The following is a 12528-nucleotide window of genomic DNA, read 5'->3' as shown; positions in this document are numbered from 1 at the left end:
TGTGCACACAGCCATCAGACAGAAGGCAACCTGGTTACAGAAGACAGAGCCAGAGGGGGCAGGAGGTACCCTTCCAGGCCATCACACTGGGCATCTGATCCAAGACAGGATGGAGGGTGCGGAAACATCTCCAAGGCTGGGGAGCTCTTCTGTCTGGTTTCCGGGTTAGTTGGTCCCCATCCCCACCCTAGCACACTGGAGGCCTGTCTTTCCTTTCGCAAGGAGCAGCCTGACAATAGGGCAGTGCCCAGAGAGGAGACGAGGGGACATAGCCAAGCTCATTTCCCAGCCGTCCCCCCAACCCCACAACAGGCTCACACACACACATCTGGCCAGCAGCTTCCAAGCCTCGTGGGTGGCACCAGGTCCCAGACACCCTCAGCAGAGCAAAGTCGACAAGTCAGTCTATTCCGTCTTCCCCTCACCCCAAAAAGTTCCCACACCCCATGGTGGCACAAGACCCAGGAACACCCCTACACACATACTGCATTGGCTCCCGCACCCAATTCTGACGGTTCCCCTAATTCCACGGGGGACACCAGCTGAACGGGCCCCGCCCCCGGCCGGCTCCCTCTGGTGGGAGTGGGCCCCCTGGCTGATTCTCCCCAAACCACAGGGCAGCTCAGATAACAGGAGGGAAAAAGAGAGGGGGCTAGTCCGTTGAGCATCCGATCTCTCCCCAAACAGGTTTGAATTCAAGTCTTTTTGTTTTGCTTGTTATTAAAGAGAAAAAGAACAGAAGTTCCCAGCGGCGGTTCTGCAACAGCTCGAGCGCGGGGGACACGCGCAGCAGACGGCCCCAGACGCCTCAAGGCTGCGCGCGAAGACACGGCGCAGGCAGACTCACAGACGGGGCTCCCCCACCCTGGACACGGCGGCAGCGAGATGGGAAGCCCAGGAAACCCCGGGTTCCCGTCGGAAGCCTCCTGGTACCCAGTCCCCTCCCGCAGCGCCAATCTGGGGCAGGACATGGGGCCCCGACGCCTGCAGGAACCAGGGGCTCCCCAAAATCCCCGGGGGAGGAATTACCTCGCAGCGGGGGACGCAACCCGTTCAGGGTGCCCGCGAGCACAGCGTCTGCCCTAACCCGGCGCCCTGGTGCTGCTCGGCATCAGGGTGCGGGGTCCCGGGAGAGGAGCCGTCCGGGGGGCCGCGGCTCAGGGGCGCGGGGCGACGGCAGCGGCCATAGCGAGTCACGTGCGGAGGCTGAAACTTTACCCGGAGCCCCAGACTGAAGGGGCGGAGGGTACGGAGCAGAGGTGGGGGGAGGCCCTGTCCCTCAGTCCCGCCCTGCCCGCCCACCGACCAATCACCAGTCAGGGGCGGATCTACAGGATCACGCCCGCCCCCGCCTCTCCTTAATAGACCCCGGGAAGGGCGAGTCTTAAAGGAGCCGCTCCTAGTTGAAGACTGGACCGTGGGAATCTGGGAGAATCCCTCCCTCAGACCCAGAACCGAAGATTCAGAGCAAGAAGGGGGTGAGGTTCTGCGGAAAGAATGAAAATAGCGCTCGGTGGAGAAGACCGCAGCGTGTGGTATCCTACACTCCTTTCCCCTCAACCACACACACACCCACACCTAAACCTGAGAAGTGAGGCGGCGGCATAATATGGAAGTGAGTGCGGTGACTCCTGCCCTAGCTGTCAAGCCCCTGAATCCTATAATTATAATCCTCTTCTAGGGACCAGCTGGAACTGAGAGCTGTGTGACCTTGACCAAGTCACTTCCCTTCCCTGGATCTTAATTATCTCAGCTGCAAGGGGAAAAAAAAAAAAAAAAAAAAAAAAGTCCAGGAGTAGATCTCCCGCAAGTATATCTCTTCTTTCCCCAAACACCTCTCCAGCTCCAGTAGGTCCTAGGAACTCTGGCTCAACCCAACCCTCCCAGCCCCCTTAAAGTACTTTCCTCCTCAAAGGGCAAGACTTTTGGATCTTCCAGTAGGGGCGCCCAGGAGCACCCTTTCGTGCTCAAAGACAACGACTCAAGCTTCTCTCTCTCGAACAAGTCTGGAGAAGCCAGGAAAGCTCTTGTTCATGTTCCAGCTGGACAGGATCTAAATCACCCTCCATCTGAGAGACCCCCAGTCCCCAATACAGTCATGACCCCCCTCCCAGCCTGCTTCTCTGTTTGGGAGGATCCTGTCCCCATCGCTAGCAGTCCACTGGCGGGCTTAGGGGGAAGCAGAATTGCTTAGAATACTCCCCTCTCGCCCTGTTCCCAGGCAGAGAAGTGGCCACAAGTGCCCCCACAGAACTTCCCACTGGAAGGGGAAGTGCTGCACTCCCAGGCCTCCAGCCCAGTGAGGAGAATCTCAGCGTGACCGGGTGGCAGAGCTCTCAGACCCACTGGTCCGACGGACCCCGCTTTACAGACGAGGAAAGAGAGTCCAAGAGCAGGCACTGGGTTTTGTGCACGGTCGCACCGGTTGCAGAGCCGGGTCTAGAACTGAAGTATCTGATTGTCCCTGACTTTAGCCCAAGAGCCATGGTAAGGTAGGACAAGCCAGGATGGCGGGACGCTTTGCTCTGAGGGCCGGCGCACGGGAAACTGCCCCAGCAGTGCTGGGCCGCGCTTCCCCAGGCCCCTTCCCGCCCGCTGGGCCGGAGCTGTCTCCCGCTCCCGTCTGGATTTCCGTCCGCCGGTGCGAACCTCCCGCCCAGCCCCTCCCGCCCTGTCCTGTCCAGATTCATCCGCAAACATGCGCTCAGCCGGCAGGAATGCGCCAATGGCTCCCAGATGTGGACGCCACCGCTTAACCCCTTACCCCCCAGCCGCGCTCCCCCAAGAGCCTTCCAGCCTGAGCCCCGCCAACAGCAGGGAGCTCTGCCCAGGTGAGAACCAGCCCAGGACTGGAGTCAGCGCCAGCCCACCCCCAGTGCCCACAGACACCTCCCAACCTAGATCCTACCGGTCTTCCTTCCTTGAGGCTGGAGGGGAAGGCTCATGGACACAAGAATGCAAGCATGCATGCACACAGCTACACTGCCTCCCAAGTGGGACGACCTTCAGGTACACCTGCCATCATAGGGTCAGTCATCCTGGTACAAATGCATTTCCACGTGCACATTCAGGGCAGGGATGTGTACATCCCCGACGCATGTATGCACATCCATGCATGAACAAGTACATCCAAACACATTTGTGCGCAGACAAGGGCATGAAGCAGAGGGTGGGGCACACTTCTGCACAGACACAGAAGTAGCCCCATGTGTGGATGAGGGAAAAATTCATACACACAAACCCACCCCCAGCAGGGGTCAGACACTCAAACAAGACCAGCACCCGTGTGTACAAACACATAGCATGCACATCTTTGGGGCATTTCCTTCCTGTCCAGGGCAACCAGTACCACCTGTCCAAGGCCCAAGCTTGACTGCAGAAGGCAGGAGAGGTCCCCAGGTGGGGGACCAGGAGTCTTCAATCTGCAGCAGCAGCTGAACTCCAGCTGTGTTGGGCTCATAACAGGGCTTCCACCACCCCCTCCCACCAGGGACCCTGATGCAGGAGGAAAGAAGGGTACCCAGGGAGCAGCAGGAAACTAGCAGAGAGAGAAAAGCCACAGGCTCGGGGCGCCTCACTCTTTAGGAAGGACACTCCTTGGGGCCTACTGTTTCCCTGCACACAGGAGATAGGCTGGGGGAGGAGTCTGAGCCCCATCCCTCTTCAAACTAGAGGAAGTGAAGGAAGAGAGTCTGGACAGGTACCAGGGCCAGTGGCAGTTCTCAGTAATCGAAAGAGATAAAATATAGCTCTGAGACACCCTAGGAGGGCCCACACTTCTAGTACAACAAGGCTGTCTTCTCACGGCCTGTGGAAACTCCTGAAAAACAGCATTAAGTGATAGTCCGAAGAGGATGAGAAGCAATTGGCCCTCCAAGACCATGGTGCAGGAGTTTGTTGGAACCAGCTCCAGCTGACTCCTCTTCCCCTCCCAAGCCTCCTAGCTCATCCCAACAGGAGCTCCTCCCACAAGTACCTTAATAGTCCCACTCCATTTGATTCTCACAGTCCTGAAGGGGCAGGCTCCTGTTGCCATTGTACAGATGAGAAAACTGGGGCTCAGAAAGAAAATTGCCTTCCCCAACGTCATACAGCTTGTCAATGGCAGGGCTGAGATTCAAATCCAGGCCAGGTATGTGGCTCACACCTTTAATTCTAGCACTTTGGGAGGCCAAGATGGGACTCCAGGAGTTGCTTGACTCCAGGAGTTCAAGACCTGTCTGGGCAACATAGCAAGACCCTGTCTCTTTTTTGTTAAAATAAATAAATATATATATGTGTGTGTGTGTATATATATGTATATATATATATAATCCAATCAATGTTCCCTCCTCAACTCTCTCCTCCCTTACTTACTCCAAATCAAACATGTATCACTCCACTCTGTGCCCTGCTACCTCTTCCTTCACCCCTTAGTGGATCACAAGGGAGAAGCGCCATCCTTGCCTGGCTCTGCAGGTTTATGGGTAGGGCCAGGACATGCCAGAGAGAGATCAGAGAAGACACTGGGGGCTGCACACATAGCCCTCCACCCCCACCACAAGCATGGTGCCCACCTGCCTAGCAGGCATGGCTGGGTGACTCAGCTGCATCCGGGGGAGATGCCAGGGCAGTGACTCACCTACCGAGAAGAGCTGAGCCTGGCACCTTGCCAGCCCCAGGACAGAAGTGACTTAGTCACCACCAAGACTGTGATGCCCAGCAGGCACGGCCCAAGGATTGGAGACAGGGGCAGACTGTCCCTCCATGGTTACATGCGCCCCCTGGCGAAGAATGGGCCTCAGCATTCTGGGGCCAGCAATGTCTGTGCCAGCTCCTGCCCCCTCACCACTGCCCACCCCCACCACACCAGGCCCCGCTCCAGTGCCAACAAGTTTTGTGAGACCCCTGGGCTGCCCTGCCCCCACTGCAGCCTGCCCATCACTCACCACCCACTCTCCCACCTGCCCCACCTCCTCATGCCACCCAAGTTGTACCCAGGCTGTGAGTCTCCTTTAACATGTCCTGGCAGCACTCCCTGCCCCCACAGCCCCTCTCACCCTCTCCCCCCATACACACATGCACTCATACACACTTCTGCCAGCCTTGCTTCTGCCAGCAGCTGCTGAAGTTGTTGAGCAGGAGGGAAATTGGGAGGGTGGGGTGCAGGGATTGAGTTACCAGAGCTGATGGGGTGGGCTGTCACCCAATCCCTTCCCCAGCTAGTCCCCACCCCCACCCCACCCCTCTACCCGCCGTATCCCTCACCCACCTGCCTCCCTCCCTACCTCTGGCTGGCAGCCTACTGCCCTTTAAGCCCCTCCACCCAAACTAGAAAATAAGTGTTCAAGAGTATTTGTCATGCTAAGACCAGCCCAGTATATGAGAGAGAGAGAATGAGACAGAGACGAACAGAAAGAATAATTCCTGTGCTCAGTGCTCTGGCTACAACCACTAAATATGCGTATGTTGAGCCAGAAGGGGACTGAGCAACTCCACAAGTCTCAGAAGAGTTGGTGGGGCCCAAGGGGAGGTGACAGGCTAAACAGCCTCAATCCATTTGCACTATTGATTTCTCACACACTGCAGTAGGCCTGATGGGGGGGCATGATAAATCAGACCCCAAGAGACACAGAAACTGAGTGGAGAGAAGGGAAGGGGCTCCTGCACCACAACTGGTGGTGCACCATGACTTGCTTGGTGTGTTGGGGGTGGGCAGCAGAGGAATAGGAGATGTTGAGTGGCATTAGGCAGGGTAGGGGAGAGGGTGTTGGATTAAGGCCTGTCTGGAACACCTCCTTCCAGGTGGGTCTGAACTAATTTGGACAAAGAAGGTGGGAGACAGATGTACCACGTGTGGCTACACAGGCAGGGCCTTGAACAACCCCAGGGGGTGCCATTCACATCATAGTCTATGGAATGGTTCCCCTTGCAGCTGTGCAACATGGTGGCCCGTGGGGAGAGCCTGAGGCAGAAGACAGAAAGCAGACTGAATTCTGAGGGACCACAATTCTCCATTGAGTTTTCTCCCTATACACACCCCAACTTGCCCCAACTTTCCCTGCCTCCAGGCCTCAGAGGGGGCCTCCTTCTGACTAGCGATCAGAAGCCAGTGGTAATCTCCCCACTCCTCAGCCCTGCTCCCTTCTTTTGTTGGGGAGATTGGCAAACAACCACCAAGACCCACAGGTCCTGGGCAGGGCAGGAGGAGGGCTCACAAAAGGCTCTGGGGAGTCTAGATGTCCCTTCTGTAAGGTGTCTCCTAGCCCCACAGCTCACCAGCCTGTGAGCCTGCTGGAGCCTGTCCAGCACCTCCATTCACACCAGTGGCCACAGGCCACCCAAACAAACCCAACTCTGACCTCCTTCCAGCCTGGACACAGACTCTCTCCACATGGAGACTTATAAACAAACCAAGCTGGGATTTTCAGAGACCCTGCACAAACAAGCAGACGGGAAAATGGACCAGGTGTGCCTGGCTCGTGGTCCTCCTTGCTGCAGTAGGGGAGGGAAGCACATTGAGGTGTGGTGAGGAACCATGACAACAGAAAAATGGTGCAAAGGGAGGGCCTGGGTTCAGGTCTCAACACAGCCAGTGACTGATTGAGTGTTCTCTCTAGGCCTCAGTTTCCTTCTCTGCAAGCAGAAGGGATTGCCTAGGTAGCCTCTAAAACCCCTTCCAGCTCTGAGTCCAGCTGAATAAAGAAAACCCTGAAGGGTGCCAGGACTCTTCCACCCAGTCCAGCCTGGCCCATCTACCTGGGTCAGGCCCCTCTGGGTAAGATCCTGCCCCTGCTCCCCATGCCTCCTTGCTCTGTCTTCTGCTCCTCTGGCCCTTCCTCACTCCTCTGCCTGCCTGCTTACCCTCACCTTGGCCAGCCCCTCTGCCTGCCCCGTGCTTTTCTGCACGTCCCTCCTGCCAGGGGACTGACCAACTAAAAATAGTCCCTGCAGCCTTTCTCGCCCACAGCTGCCCAAAGAGCAGGAAATGAGGGGGGCAGGGAGGCCCATGCCCTGCCTTACCCCCACTAACTCCCAGGTCAGAATCATGTCCAGCACTCCAGCCTGGGGCTAGTGCCAACTTGGCCATCCTGGGGGCATCCCACACCCCTTCCCTAGGGGGAGGCCTGCCCATAAGTGCCTGCAATCACAGAGCTGCCCCTACCCTGCGGGAGGAGGAGAAAGGAGGCAAGCGGTCTAGAGGGAAACCTTCCCAATTTCTGACAAATCAGTGCCAACCACATTGTGGGCACCCAGAGAGCAGGGCCTGGCTCCACTGACTGGTCTTTTGAGGGCAGAAGGAATTGTCTTGGGGAAGTTTGTGATAGTCTCCTTCATCCTGGCCCAACTGGAGGGAAGACAAAATAGTACCCCAGCCTCAATTATGTTAGTCCCTTGCTCCCCAAAACCAGGGATTTCGACAGCCACCCCCAGATATCATGGGGAAAAAAGCTAAAAAATGAGAGCAGGAGATGTAGGCTTCTGTAAAGACAGAAGCCTGGAGGCAAGAATAGGCCATGCCTGCCAGGCTGGGCATGTGCTGCCCCCAAGCTGAGTCAGAGGCTAGGAGGGAGAAGCTGGGGTGCTACAGTGCCAGAGGCTACTGTGCCCCCACCCCTGTCCCACCTGGGATTCCTGACACCTCCCAGCCCTAGGGGAAGGCCCTCCCCACACGGGAGGAAGGAAACCAGCTAAGCGACTCTCTGGAGCCCTGCAGGGGAGCCCTGCACCACAGGCAGGCGGGAAACCCAGGAGTCCTGGCGCCCAGCCCAGAGAGAGTGAAATACTTTGGAGGGGAGGAAACAATCCAGATTGAGGCAGACATGTGGCACCCCCAGAAGCTCCCAGATGTGACCCACAAGGAGGTACTGGCCAAAGGGGCTAGATGAGGCAAAGTGAACACATTTCTGAACAAGAAGAGAGAAGAAAGCGGGGCTATGGGAATGGGGTGGCGGGGGTCAGCCTGGCTCATCGCTGTCCTTTCCTCCTTGTCAGAGTCAGAGACACTGACATTAAGGTCATCAAATATCAACCAGGTCCTGAGGACCTTGGTGTGTTTCCTGCTCTCCTAGTCTCCAGACCCCAGCCTGTTCATTCCTGAGCTTCCTCTGGCACCCCTTCCTTGGGGCCAAGCCAAGTAAGAAATCAGCAGGCCCAAGGTGGTGCTTGGGAGGCCGGGGCAGTGCCAGGGGCAGTCCTCATACCATCCTCCCACTGGCTTCCCTCCCGCCTGCTCTTAGCCGCCACACATATCTCAGCTGTCGAATCCGATTAGGGCTCCTGCCCAGTGAGCCGGACAAGGAGGCCACTGGGCAGGGGAGAGAGAGACAAGGACGCCAAGCAGGGATGGCAGAAGGAAGGTGGAGACATGGCTCAGGGGAGCAAGTATGGGGCCCCAGAGGAAGAAATGCCTGGTGGAGAGATCTGTACTCTGTGACCACAGGTGCTCTGGTAACAGTTACAACCTGCATTAGCGGAATTCTGCAGTAACCGAGGCAATAGCCCTGCCTAGTTCCTCCATCCCCCAGATGGGCAAAGGATGGGGGAAGAAAACTAAAGGCAGAGAGATTGACCTAGATTTAGGAAGAGGATTCCATCCTAGATCCCCCCAGCCATTACTACCGTTTGCAGTGAGCTTTATGATACATTATCTGTGTGGTTTTAGTGGCAATGTCCCTGCTTGCTACTGATAGCCATTTTTACAAATGGAGAAACTGAGGCTTAGCGAAGGGGAAGACCTATATAAACACACATAGTTAAGTAACCAGGCTAAGTCTCCAGTTCAGGCCTCTGATTCCCAGTCCGCTGCTCACAGTCAGAATCTCTACTTTCCTTGTTGGATCAAGACCAGAACGAAGTCTGAAGCCACTCCATTATCCACCCTGTCCTCCAAAACCAACCTTTAGGGGACCCGGGGAGCCATGGAAGAATGCAGAGCACACCCCACACCTAGACAGAGCTACCAGATGGGGACATGCCACCCACTCCTATTATACATTGAGAGCTAGAGGAGTTCCCTCAGTGTGACCAGTCTCTTCTATCACCCCCCTCCCCAGTCTACTACCCCCAGAAGCAAGACACACACTCACACATGGTAACTCAAAGTGTACACCCTTCCTGTAAACCCACCAAACCAGAATGACATGCCCTAGATCTTCAGAGAGCAGGGCCTTTCTGCCCACCACAGGAGAGAAAAATAAGCCACTGTAAACAGTAGGTGCCATCTAGCCCTCTCCCAGAGAGCCTGTAGTGGGGCAGAAGCTTGGGGACCTTGTAGCTCTAGAGAAACACCAGGAGCCTGAGATTCTGAAAGCCAAGGAGCTCAGGGAGCTGGCAAGGCTGGGTGACCTCCTCAATCTGGTCCACACCCCCTTCCCTAGCCATCTGGACTGAGCCTGTTCTGGCCTGGGCCACACTCTGGTATCCCTCCCCTTCAATGCATGCAGCCACCTCTATCCAAAGCTTCTAGATCTTACAATCACATTGTCCCTACACACACACACACACACACACAGGGGTGGGGTGGGGGCTTCTGCAGCAGGTGTTGAGATGTTGACAGGGATGGGGGCTCTAAGCTGAAAGAACTTTCCTAGAAGAAAAGCTCACCAAAATGCTCACAACCTCCACTACCCTCTAGCAAAGCCTTTAGCCACCCAAGTGTGAGATGAACCTGGAAGGGGACATTAGTTCCCCTACAAGGTGTGTAGGGAGTAGGGGCAAAGTCCTGAGCTCTTTGGGTGAGGAAGCAAGAAAGAAATCCCTCGGGAAAGCTCAGGTCCCTCTCTGGCTCTCTCCTCTCTCTGTTACCTCAGCACTTGCCAATTCTCCAGTCTAGGTGAGGTGGGGGAAGGGGTATTAGGCAATACTGCAAAGGAGGGTGCAAGGGCGTGGGGCCTGGGCAGACCTTCCCCCTACTCCCCACTCTTAGCTAGAGAATGGGAACTGCCTCAGAAGAAATGCAGGAAGGGTGTTGGAGGGTGCAGAGGGCTCTAAGCTTTCAGACACCCCACTGTTCCCAGGCTCCCACCTCCCAGGACTACAGTGAGCGACGGGAGAGGAGGGATGGGGAAAGCCAGAACTGGCGAGAAGGAAACGGCTAGATCAGAAGCAGAGGCCGGGGTCAAAGGCGGCCAAAGAATTGGGAAGGGGTGTGCATGGTCCTACCTGCTCAGGTGTGTGCTGGCAGGGGGGCGATGGGGTTCCCAGGAGAACCGGGGAAGCCCTCTCAGCTCGATTTAGGATTCCCCCCTGCTTCTGGGTTAGGCTGCTGCAAGAGGCACGGGTTCCCGTTGGGTCCTAAAGCCCACTCGCCAAGCAGAAGGCTCTCCCCGCCCTCTTCCACCAGCCCCGACTGGGTCAGCGGGCGCAGAGAGGAGGACTAATGGGGGAGAAATAACCCACTGGAAGAAAGATGGGCGTCTGGTCATCGGCTGGGGACAGGAAGAGTTCCCTGTCTCAAATACACAGCATATGGATAACTCGAGGATAGGATGACCTGAAACAGGAGAAAATAGACATTTCTTCCTGCCTGCCCTGAGCAGATGGATTTAGGTTTTGGTGCTGGAGGTGGGGTTAAGATCGCTTTCCCTGCCACTCCTGCTAAGGCATTCAGCTAGAGATTTTGGAAAGGGAGCATTCATTTTGGTTGGGCGCTCACTTCTGTCCTCTTCCTCATGGACTGCAAGACTCCCTTCATCCCTCCCAATTATTCCCAAGTGCCTAGGAGGCCATCGAGGGTGAAAAAAGATTTTCAGCATGTAAAAAGTGCAGGCTCACTTAGATGGCAGCTGGAAACAGGGGAAACATGTAAGACCAATGCATGTGTATCTGGGAACGTGTGGGGTCTGCAAATATACATATATAGGCAAGAGTATAAACAGGTGGGGTTAGGGAAGGAGAAAAAAACAAAAAAGAACTTTGGGTTACATCTATTACTGGAAATGGTAATTGTCAGTGGAAGAACCGGATGTAGAACCTAGAGGTCAACTGGTGCCCCTACCCAGCCCTCAGTGATGTCCCGAATCTTTATGACCAGAATAAACAAGTTAAAGAGAGAATATTTTCCTAGATACCATTTAGGATAAATATAGGGGCAGAGGGACCTCAATACAACAGATCAACTTCAAGGTCACTGATTCAGTTTAGTATAGCCAGTCTTCTCAGTAGCTCAAAAGGGAGAATTCAGGTTTGGTGGGCTAGATGGGCAAGAGAAAGCTGGATAAGAATTCTGAAGTTGTGGATTGAGAACATTTTGCAAGGAGAGTTGCACATATCTCTAGCAGCAGAGCAGGGAAAACGTCATGAGGGGAAGGGCCAGAGGAAGTCAGGGACAGACTTGAGGGGAGAGGGCATGGCCTCTCCCTAGAAGGGGAGAAGACACCAGCAATGCCTCCACCTCTTTCTGTCTTGCAGGAAGAACTGAGTAAAGGAGCTGGACTAAGGATGGAAGGCCCCAGGGTGGAGTCCATGGGGTGAGTTTAGGTCAAACCTTTCACCCTAATGTGCCTCAGTTCTCTCCCAGCTGTTAAACAGGGCTCTTCGTTCTTCCCAGGCAGTTAATGAGTGTTTACAAAAGGGTTTGGAGATCCTCAGATCTCAGCTGGGCCACCACTACAGTTATAAAGTTCAATAAGAGCTGAGTGTTATTTGGGGAGGAGAGGAGTAGGGGAAGAAGCAAACAGACTACTCTCTTATAAACTAAGGATAAAACTAAGCTCAGAGAGCACAAGGCTAGCTGCCACAGGATATCCTTGTGCCCATGGATGGAGGTCACCCCACCCCCATCAACCACCACCAAAGGCTGGCCTCCAGCTAGCTGTAGGCAGAACCCAGACTAGCAGCTGGTCTTCATTAACTCCAGCTTTTTCACCCCCCACTGTGAACCCACAGCTTCTACAGGCCTAGGCTAGAGGGGGCTGCCCTAGCCCGACCTTGCAGCTGACACTGGGGTGGGGGGCACTGCACCAAAGGCCAAGTTACCAGCTGAAAAGAAAGTTGAAGCAGGAGTCCTTTTTCCCATTGGGAGCAAGAAGAAAGCAGTGTGGGGGTGAGAGGGTGGAGGTGGGGGAATTTAGGGCAAACAGCAGGCAGTGAAGTCAGCTGGATTGAGGCCCAGAAACCCCCACACCCTGGGGCCAAGTCTTACTCTAGCTTTGCTTTCAGCTTAAGTCTTGGCGAGGCCCCAAACTAGGGAAGGCCCTGGTTGCCCCTTTCCGCCGCCCTACCCCCACCCTTATTAAATACACATTTTATCTCTCAGCATCTTCATTATCTTAACTGAAGGAGACAAGCAGTGGATGGCGGCAGCAGAGAGCGTCAGGAGAGGGGGGCGGTGCGGGGAGCAGGCGCACCCTTGTTATAAAGTGCTGATCTAGCTCTTTTAGGCAGTGTGGGAAACAGAGGAGGGATCAAAGGGAGTGAGGCTGATTCAGAACTCAATTAGAGCTTTTTAAAAAACGAAGCTGGCTCTCTCCTTTCACCAGTCTTCAGGCTTTACCCAAGCCCCTTGCACCCAATTAACTTCCACTGCCAGTGCCTTGGGGCTGGGGT

At 55.4% G+C, this 12528-nt stretch overlaps 1 protein-coding gene across 2 annotated transcripts in view; it reads right to left on the bottom strand.

Annotated features, from left to right (window-relative positions):
* RARA (retinoic acid receptor alpha) overlaps positions 1–10253 on the bottom strand; it is a 48609-nt gene extending 38356 nt beyond the window's left edge. The window contains exon 1 of one of the 2 annotated variants that reach the window (XM_024234701.3): positions 10144–10253. The gene's annotated coding sequence lies outside the window, so the exon portion shown is untranslated. Of the gene's footprint in view, positions 1–1029; positions 1246–10143 lie in introns of those variants that run through there. The other variant, XM_024234700.3, reaches the window with a different exon arrangement.
* Between the last annotated feature and the right edge of the window lie 2275 nt (positions 10254–12528).

Source organism: Pongo abelii, chromosome 19, assembly GCF_028885655.2.
Source record: "Pongo abelii isolate AG06213 chromosome 19, NHGRI_mPonAbe1-v2.0_pri, whole genome shotgun sequence".
NCBI lineage: Eukaryota > Metazoa > Chordata > Mammalia > Primates > Hominidae > Pongo > Pongo abelii.
Note: the sequence above shows the minus strand (reverse complement) of the source record. Positions and strands in the feature narration are given on the sequence as shown.